The sequence below is a fragment of the Hemitrygon akajei genome, unplaced genomic scaffold (genome assembly GCF_048418815.1).
Source record: "Hemitrygon akajei unplaced genomic scaffold, sHemAka1.3 Scf000213, whole genome shotgun sequence".
NCBI classification, from domain to species: domain Eukaryota; kingdom Metazoa; phylum Chordata; class Chondrichthyes; order Myliobatiformes; family Dasyatidae; genus Hemitrygon; species Hemitrygon akajei.
The window spans coordinates 363,318-373,423 of NW_027332098.1; the positions used below are offsets into that span (position 1 = coordinate 363,318).

Below are 10,106 nucleotides of genomic sequence, written 5' to 3' on the forward strand. Positions count from 1 at the left end.
GAAGGACCTCTTTGCTCCTGTACTCAACTCTCCTTGTTTTGAAGGCCATCATGCCATTAGCTTTCTTCACTGCCTGCTGTACCTGCACGCTTACTTTCAGTATCTGACAAACAAGAACACCTAGATCTCATTGTACTTCCCTTTTTCCTAACTTGACACCATTCAGATAGTAAATGCCTTCATGTTCTTGTCACCAAAGTGGATAACCTCACATTTATCCACATTAAACTGCATCTGCCATGCATTTGCCCACTCACCCAACCTGTCCACATCACCCTGCATTCTCCTAACACCCTCCTCATATTTCACACTGCCACACAGCTTTGTGTCATGTGCAAATTTACTAATGTTACTTTTAATCCCTTCATCTGAATCATTAATGCATATTGTAAATAGCTGCGGTCCCAGCACTGAGCCTTGCGGTACCCCACTAGTCATTGGCTGCCGTTCTGAAAGTGACCCGTTAACCCCTACTTGTTGTTTCCTGTCAGCCAAACAATTTTCTATCCATGTCTGTACTCTACCCTCAATACCATGTGCTCTATTTTTGCCCACTAATCTCCTGTGTGGGACCTTATCAAAGGCTTACTGAAAGTCCAGATACACTACATCCACTGACTCCACTTGTCCATTTCCATAGATAGATCCTCATAAACGTCCAGAAGATTAGTCTTGCGGAGTCAGACAATAGAGGTGATCCCCACTACACCGACCCAACACGCATAGCCCAGAACACAGACGGTCTAGTGGTACTTATCCACTCTCTCTCTCTCTCTCTCCCTCTCTCTCTCTCTCTCTCTCTCTCTCTCTCTCTCTCTCTCTCTCTCTCTCTCTCTCTCTCTCTCTCTCTCTCTCTCTCTCTCTGTCCTTGAGAGTAGGATCGGGGGATGGGGGATTTTACCTCACCTTTCCTGCTGGTCAACGTTGGCAGAATAATTTGCTTTCGGGGCTAGAGCTGCTGTGGTTGCGGATGCACACATTCCTGAAACAGGTGGTCTGGCAGAGATCCTGAAGGGAATTCGCGATTGTCCTGGATTCAAGGGTCGAATACAACTCAAGGACTTTTCGTCGATATTGGCACCGGGTCCTGTTCATCTCCTGATATGGTTACACAACAGACAGCTGGTCTCGTTCGGAAGAGATCAGGGAGAGGCGAAACTCTGTCAAGAAGAAAAGAGAAATTTACAAAAGTGTCGGAAGGCTAGGTAATATCTAAAAGATTATAAGGCTAGCAGGAAGGATCTTAAGAGGGAAATTAGGTGAGCCAGAAGGGGCCATCTGAAGCCTTGGCGGACAGGATTATCGAAAACCCCAAGACTTTCTACAAGTACCTGAGGAGCAGGAGGATAAGACGTGAACGAATAGGACGTATCAATTGAGACAGTGGAAAGGTGTGCATGAAACCTCAGGAAATGGCAGAGGTACTTAATGAATGCTTCAGTATTCACTATGGAAAGGATCTTGGTGATAGTAGTGATGACTTGCAGCAGACTGAAAAGCTTGAGCATGTAGATATTAAGAAAGAGGCTGTGCTGGAGCTTTTGAAAAGTTCCAGTTGGATAAGATCCCGGGACTGGATGAGATGTACCCCAGCTACAATGGGAGGCGAGGGAGGAGACTGCTGAGCTTCTGGCGATGATCTTTGCATCATCAATGGAGACGGGATAGGTTCGAGAGGATTGGAGAGTTGCGAATATTGTTGTTTTATTCGAGGAAGGGAGAAGAGATTGCCCAGGAATTTATAAACCAGTGATTCTTATCTCAGTGGTTGGTATGTTGATGGAGAAGATCCTGAGATGCAAGATTTATGAACATTTGGAGAGGTATGATATGATTAGAAATAGTCAGAATGGGTTTGTCAAGGAAAAGTTGTACGAGCCTGATTGAATTTTATGAGGATGTGACAAAACAAGTTGCTGAAGGAAGAACAGTAGATGTAGTGTATATGGATTTCAGCAAGGCATTTGATAAGGTACCTATGCATGGCTTACTGCGGATTTAAAGTGGCATGGGATACAAGGGGTGATTGTCTTGTGGATCCCGAACTGGCTTGCCCACAAAAGAGTGGGTGTGTACGGGTCATGTTCTGCATGTGGGTCGTTGACCAGTGGGGTGCCTGAGGGATCTGTTCTGGGACCCTTACTGTTCGTGATCTTTATAAATGACCTAGATAAGGAAGTTGACGGATGCGTTCGTAGGTTTGATGATGACACAAAGGTTGGTGGTGTGTGGATAGTGTAGAGGGCTATCACACGTTACAACGGGACATTGATTGGATGTAAAACTGGTCTGAGAAGTAACAGATGGAGTTCAACCCAGACACTTGTGAAGTGGTTCTTTTTGGTAGCTCAATAATCTGGCAGTACTAATGGTAATACTCTTGGCAGTGTGCTGGATCAGAGAGACTTTGGGGTCCGAGTCCAGAGGACGCTCAAAGCAGCTGCGCAGATTGACTCTGTGGTTAAGGAGGCGTCCGGTGTATTAACCTTCATCAATCGTGGAATACAAATTAGAGCCGAGAGGTAATGTGGCAGCTATATATGACCCTGACCAGGCCCCACCTGGAGTACTGTGCTCAGTTCCGGTCGCCTCACTACGGGAAGGATGTGGAAGCCATAGAATGGGTGCAGAGAAGATTTACAGGGATGTTGGATTGGGAAGCATGCCTTATGAAAATAGGTTATGTGAACTCGGCTTTTTCTCCCTGGAGTGACAGAGGACGAGAGGTGACATGACAGAGGTGGAAAACATGCTGAGAGGGCATTAATCGTGTGGATAGTCAGGGATTTCCCCCCCCCCCCAGGGCTGAAATGGCTGCCACAATAGGACACAGGTTGACGGATCTGGAGAGTAGATACAGAGGAGATGTCAGGGGTATGCTTTTTACTCAGAGAGTGGTGACTACGTGGAAATGGCGACTGGCAGCAGTGGTGGAGGCTGATACAATAGGGTCTTTTAAGAGACTTTTAGATGTGTACATGGAGCTTAGTGAAGGGCTATAGGTAAGCCTAGTAATTTCTAAGGCAGGGACATGTTCGGCACAGAACTGTGGGCCGAACAGCCTGTATTGTGCTGTAAGTTTTCTATGATTCTATGAAAACTATGCAACATAGGACATGGGTCCCAGGAACATACCAACCAGGACTCTTGTTCTCTCCACAGAGTCTCCTTTTGTTACCCATATTAACGATTCCCCTGTCACGACAGCTCGCCTTTGCTCTCCCTCACATTCCCCTCTGTGTCACAGAATATTAAACAGAGCCACCAAACAGCTGTCAACAACGAGCACCACAAACACACACACACACACACACACACACACACACACACACACACACACACACACACACACACACACACACACACACACACACACAGTAAATGTGGGGGGGGAGGTTCAGAGGCCGGAATGGGAATATATTGCTGGTGATATAGCGGACACTAGAGGGCGTGGTGTCCACGCAGAGCCGTGGAGAGATTCAGAACCCGGAGGTCAATGTCCGGTGGAAAGGAGGCGGGGTGACAACTGGCACCAATATTACCCTTCCTCATCACACATCCCTCTGATCATAGAGAGTGAGTGGTGCTGCGGAGTGAGGTGCAGATATACTGAGGGGGTAGCGGAGGTATGGGAAGATGGAAATGGAGAGGGGTATAGGGGAGGACGGGGTGACGCATGCGAAGAAGAGTATGGGGAGGGAATTCGGTTTGGAGACATGGAGGTTTTTAAGGGAGGGAAGAGTGAATGGGACGGGAGGGAAGAGTGAAGGGGACGGGAGGGTCCCCTCTATTCACATTATGTATTCCCCAGCCTTGTACACCAAAATCCATCTCTCGTTCAACACTTCTCACTATTCACAGTATAGGACGCTCCCGGCTACAACGAAGTATGCACCGCTTGGTCTCCAAATTACCAAGAGCATATTTGCCAGAAAACATCTTCTCCAAATCCACACATTCCACATAATTTCTGATCCAAGGCAAACTTCGCCTTGTTCCAACTTAGAATCTAAACTTGAGGAACGTCCTATCGTTTCCGATAATTATTTGAAACTAATGACTTTCTGATCACTAGATACAATGTGTACCCTGGCATAAAACTCTGACACCTGCCTTGTTTCATGCCGCAGTAGCAGATCAGGTATTTCTCAGGTATGTGTTGGGCATAGTGTGGCGGGCTGTCAGACGTTACAGCGGGACATTCATATGATGCAAAACTGGGCTGAGAAGTGACAAATGGTGTTCATCCGAGATAAGTGTAAGGTGGCTCATTTTGGTAGGTCAAATATGATGACAGAATAAAGTTTTAATGGTGAAACGCTTGTCAGTGGAGGATGAGAGAGATCTTGTGGACCGAGTCCTTAGGAAGCTCAAAGCAACTGCGCAGGTTGACTCTGTGGTTAAGAAGGCATACGATGTATTGGCCTTCATCAATCGTGGGATTGAATTTAGGAGCAGAGAGGTAAAGTTGCAGCCTTATGGGACCCTGTTCAGACCCCACTCGGAGGACCGTGCTCAGTTCTGGTCGCCTCACTATAGGAAGTTTATAGGACGTTTCTTGGACCGGGGAACTTGTCTTATGAAAACAGATTAAGGGAACTTGGCCTTTTCTCCTTGGAGCGATGGATGATCAGATTTCACCTGATAGGGGTGTATAAGATGATGAGAGGCATTGATAGTGTGGATAATCAGACGCTTTTTCCCAGGGCTGAAATGGTTGCCACAAGAGGACACAGGGTTATGGTGCTGGGGACTGGGTACACAGAAGATGTCAAGGGTAAGTGTTATACGCAGAGAGTGGTGAGTGTGTGGAATGGGCTGCTGGCAACGGTAGTGGAGACGGATACAATAGGCTCTTTTAAGAGACTTTTGTGCAGATACATGGAACTTTGAAAAATAGAGGGCTGTGTGTAAGCCCAGTAATTTCTTAGGTAGGGACATGTTGAGCGCAACTATGTGGGCCGAAGGGCCTGCATTGTGCTGTAGTTTTCTATGTTTCTATATTTCCACTCACAAAGCCCACAGCGGATGCAGAGTCAGTGTGAATAGAACTCAGAAATTCTAAGGGTAGAAACGCCCTAATACAAGTTATCTACAGACATGCAAACAGTAGTCTGGATGTAGGCTGTAAGTTGAACGAAGAGTTAAAATTGGCATGTCGCAAAGGTAATGATACAGTTGTCATGGGGGATTTCATCATGCAGGTAGACTGGGAGAATCAGAATGGTACTGGACCCCAAGAAAGGAAGGTTGTGGAGTGCCTCCCAGATGGATTCTTAGAACGGCTTGTACTGGAGCCTACCAGGGAGAAGGCAATTCTAGATTTAGTGTTGTGCAATGAATCGGATTTGATCAGGGACCTCGAGGTAAAGGAGCCATTCGGAGGTAGTGACCATAATATGATGTGTTTTAAACTACAATTTGAGAAGGAGAAGGGAGAATCGGATGTATCCGTATTACAGATGAACAAAGTGAACTAAGCAGCTATGAGGGAGGAGCTGGCCTAAGTTCAATGGAACAATACCCTAGCAGGGAAAACAGTGGAACAACAATGGCAGGTATTTCTGGGAATAATGCAGTAGGTGCAGGATCGGTTCATTCCAAAGATGAAGAAAGATCCTAAGGGGAGTAAGGGGCAGCCGTTGCTGACGAGGGTAGTAAAGGGCAGTATAAAAATAAAAGAGTAGAAGTATAACATAGCAATGATGAGAGGGAAGTCGGAGGACTGGGAAGCTTTTAAAGAGCAACAGAAAATAACAAAAAAAAAGACAATGCGCAGAGAAACAAAAAGAGGTATGAAGGCAAACTAGCGAAGAATATGAAGGAAGGTAGTAAGAGCTTCTTTAGGTATGTGAGAAGAAAAAACAAGCAGTTAAGACCAAGATTGGGACATTGCAGACAGAAACGGGTGAATGTATTGTGGGGAACAAGGAAATGGCAGACGAGCTGAACATGCACTTTGGATCTGTCTTCACTAGGGAAGAAACAAACGATCTCCCAGATGTAATAGCGACCAAAGGAACTAGGGTAATGGATGAACTGAAGGAAATTGATATTAGGCAAGAAAAGATGTTGGATAGACTGTTGGGTCTGAAGGCTGATATGTCCCCGGGACCTGATGGTCTGCATCCCAGGGTACTTTAGGAGGTGGCTTCAGAAATTGTGGACACATTGGTAATCATTTTCCAATGTTCTATAGATTCAGTACCAGTTCCTGCGGATTGGTGGCTAAAGTTGTCCACGTTTCAAGAAAGGAGGGAAAGAGAAAACTGGGATTTATAGACAGGTTAGCCTGACGTCAGTGGTGGGACAAATGCTGGAGTCAAGTATAAAAGAGGAAATTACGACAAATTTGGATAGCAGTAGAAGGAGCAGACCGAGTCAGCATGGATTTGCGAACGGAAAATCATGCTTGACTAATCTTTTGGAGTTTTTTGAGGATGTAAGTGTCAAATTGGACAAAGGAGAGCCAGTGGATGTAATGTTCCTGGACATTAAGAAAGCCTTTGATAAAGTCCCACATAGGAGGTAATTTTGCAAAATTAAAGCTCATGGTATTGGGGGCAGAGTACTGACATGGATTGAAAATTGGCTGGCTGACAGGAAACAAAGAGTAGCGATTAATGGGTCCCTTTAATGGCTGATGCAGTTTAATGTGGATAAATGTGAGGTAATCCACTTAGGTGGCCAGAACAGGAGGGCAGATTACTACCTAAATGAAGTCAAGTTAGGAAAAGTGGAAGTACAACGAGATCTAGGTTTCCTTGTACATCAGTCAATGAAAGCAAGCATGCAGGTACAGCAGGCAGTGAAGAAAGTTAATGACATGCTGGCCTTTATAACAAGGTAACTTGTGTATAGGAGTAAAGAGTTCCTTCTACAGATGTACAGAGCCCTGGTGAGACCCCATCTGGAATATTGTGTGCAGTTTTGGTCTCCAAATTTGAGGAAGGACATTCTTGCTATTGAGGGAGTGCAGCGTAGGTACACAAGGTTAATTCCCGGAATGGCGGGACTGTCATATGTTAAAAGATTGGAGAGACTGGGCTTGTATGCACTGGAATTTAGAATGATGAGAGGGGATCTGATTGAAACATATAAGATTTTTAAGGGATTGGACAGGCTGGAGGCAGGAAGCATGTTCCCGCTGATGGGTCAGTCCAGAACTAGAGGCCACAGTTTAAGAATAAGGGGTAGGCCATTTAGAACAGTGATGCGGAAAAACGTTTTCACCCAGAGAGTGGTGGATTTGTGGAATGCTCTGCCCCAGAATGCAGTGGAAGCGAAATTTATTGATGCTTTCAAGAGAGGTTAGATAGAGCTCTTACAGATAGCTGGGTCAAGGTATATGGGGAGAGGGCATTAACTGGGTACTGATTGTGTATGATCAGCTATGATCACAGTATATGGCGGTGCTGTCTAGAAGAGCCGTATGGCCTACTCGTGCACCTGCTGTCTATTGTCTATATGTCTATACTGTCTTCCACCTCATCAGTAGACATCCCACCTTCCTTGGAATAAACACAATGAATTCTGAACCCCTCCCACCTGCACCGTAGCTTGAGCCACGTGCTGAACTGTATGGTCTTCCTTTGTCTGGACACACTGGGACGGGTGGTGGTCCTATCCTTTAATTTAATAGTTAAATCTCTGACCTCACTTTACAGAAACACCTTCTCATGCATGTCGATTTCATTGGTACATATATGGACCAAGACGTCGAGCTGCTCACTCACCCACTTAACAATCATAGAATCTTTTTGCATTTGCAGTTGAGCCTCTTTCTATGGCACTTAAGTCAACTACATTATTTCAAGGTGTTAGGAGAGGGGTCATAGAACATTCCCATTGAAATCCTGTCAATTCACATCTGAGCCTGTCGACTTATCCACCCTCAAAATGTTTTATCAATTTCGCTGCTACTATACGTTCACATCAGTTCAGTTTTGGGTCCCGTTCACAGAAACCATCTATTTCTTCCCTCCACACTCGATTCAGTTTTTAGACAATGGGGTTTGAATGGCCTTATGCGCATTAAGGATTTGTGCACTGAAAATATATTTAATAGTTTTGAAAACCTGTGCAGTAAATATGGCCTTCCGCATAATCATTTTTTTTCAATACCTGCATATTCTCCACTTTGTCAAGGAAAAAATTCCTTCTTTTCCTGATCTACTACGTGCTATGTTGTGGAACAAACTCACTCTTAGCTTTAATAATAAAGAGCTGATCTCCGTACTATACTCTCAGCTGATGTATTTGGAAGTTCATGATCTAAACAAAACTACGACTAGCTGGGAGGATGACCTTGGTGTGGATCTGGCTGAGGAATATTGGGCAAAAGCACGGAATAGGGTTCATTCCTCATTATCATGTGGGAGACGAGGGCTCATACAATTTAAAGTTTTACATGGGACATTTAAGTAAAGCCAGGCGTGCTGACATATATCCTGGGACGGACGCTGACTGTGACAGGTGTTCCTTCTCTCCGGTTGGTTTAGTGCATGCATTTTGGTCTTGCCCTCGGCTTGATAGCTACAGGACACTGGTTTTTAAAATTATCAGTGAGGTTTTGGGGGTGACACTGAGACCTTGCCCGCTTATAGCTGTACTTGCTGAGGCAGATGATGTTTTGGGTTTAAATGCAAACCAGTCGGATATCATTTCACTTACATCGCTTTTGACCCGTAGGAGAATCTTGCTGGTCTGGAAATCTGCCACTCCCCCATCTGCTGCTGCTTGTTTAGAGGACGTAATGTTTTATTCTGAAATTAGAAAAGATTAAATTCACTCTGAGAGCGTCTGTGAGAAAGTTCTATTCGAAATGGGGGCCCTTCTTGTCATATTTTGGGAGTCTTAAGGAATTACCTACTAGCTGAGGGCATTTGATTGTACTTCGAAAGTTGCTTCCCTTTTAACACGTTTATGGTTTACCTCACAGGCTGGTGGATGAATTGTAATATGAGTGTATTCTGGATCATCTGAGATGTTGTAGATGTGTGTGGGACTTCGTCTTGAAGTAGTGTGGGGGTATGGCTGTGAAATGTCCGTACTTGTATTTGTGAAAGGTTGTATTGTAAATACATTAGCTGCCATTATATGTTCGGGGAGGGCGGGTGAGGGGAGGTTTGTTTCGGGGTAAGATACAAAAGCAAAATGGAGGAAAATGTAATCCATTATTATTCTGTGCAGTGACCTTTTCAATAAAAAATATATTACAAATAAAAAAGAATCATAGAGAAGGAACGGTGTGCTGTGAAACGAGGAAGGAAGGGGAGGAGAGTGAGGCCACAGAAAGGGTGTTCAGTTTGCAGCCGTTGGAGCAGAACGTGTCAGACACCATTTTCTTGCTCCCTATCTCTGAATGGAGTCTGTTTAAACGCCGAAATCCACCGACCCATGGCGGCCAGGAGTCACAGACAGAGTGGGAATCCCACCATACAATCCCATCACACACTTCTGGAAACAAACACTGAGTAACGCTCCCTCCGCAACGATCCATCACACCCATCGCAACTCACTCCATATTGTTTCAACACACACTCCGGGGTCACACACCGAGTGAAGCTCCGTCCACAACGCCCAAACACGCAGTCCCTCGTTCGAATAACCGGCGAAGGTCCCTAAATATTAACCCATCACACTCCCGGGGTTGGACATGTGAAGTACCTCCCGCTCCGTCGCAGCACACCCTACCGGAGTCAGCAAAAGTGCGCAGCCTACTCCCTCCTCCGGTCTCCCCACTCACCAATACCCAGCGTTTCGGCTTTCCAGCAGACTTGAATCGTGTGTGTCTCTCGGAGATGGTGTGCGGATCTGTGAGCGGATTGTGCGCTGCCGTTAGAGGAAGGAAGGGGAGGAGAGAGGAGGCCAGGGAACGGGTGGTGAGTTTGCAAGCACTGATGCTAGTGGTGTGGAACACGTGACCGGCCTGTGCATGCAGAGTTGTGGAGAGATTCAGATCCTGGTGATAGATATCCGGTGGAACGGGGGGGGGGGGGGGGAGTGGGGGGTGGGGGGGAGGTGTAATACTGAGAGTGAGGGAAAAACTAAATATATCAGGGATGGGGTAAGAAGGGGAGGGGCATTAGCGGAAGTTAGAGAAG

General features: G+C 45.7%; 1 long non-coding RNA gene across 1 annotated transcript; it reads right to left on the bottom strand.

The window, feature by feature from the left end:
• Positions 1–1,050: 1,050 nt before the first annotated feature.
• On the bottom strand, positions 1,051–9,844 carry LOC140724423 (uncharacterized). The gene is made up of 3 exons (XR_012098129.1): positions 9,749–9,844; positions 8,674–8,765; positions 1,051–1,160 (listed from the first exon to the last, which is right to left on the bottom strand). It is a non-coding gene; the product is annotated as an uncharacterized lncRNA (long non-coding RNA).
• Between the last annotated feature and the right edge of the window lie 262 nt (positions 9,845–10,106).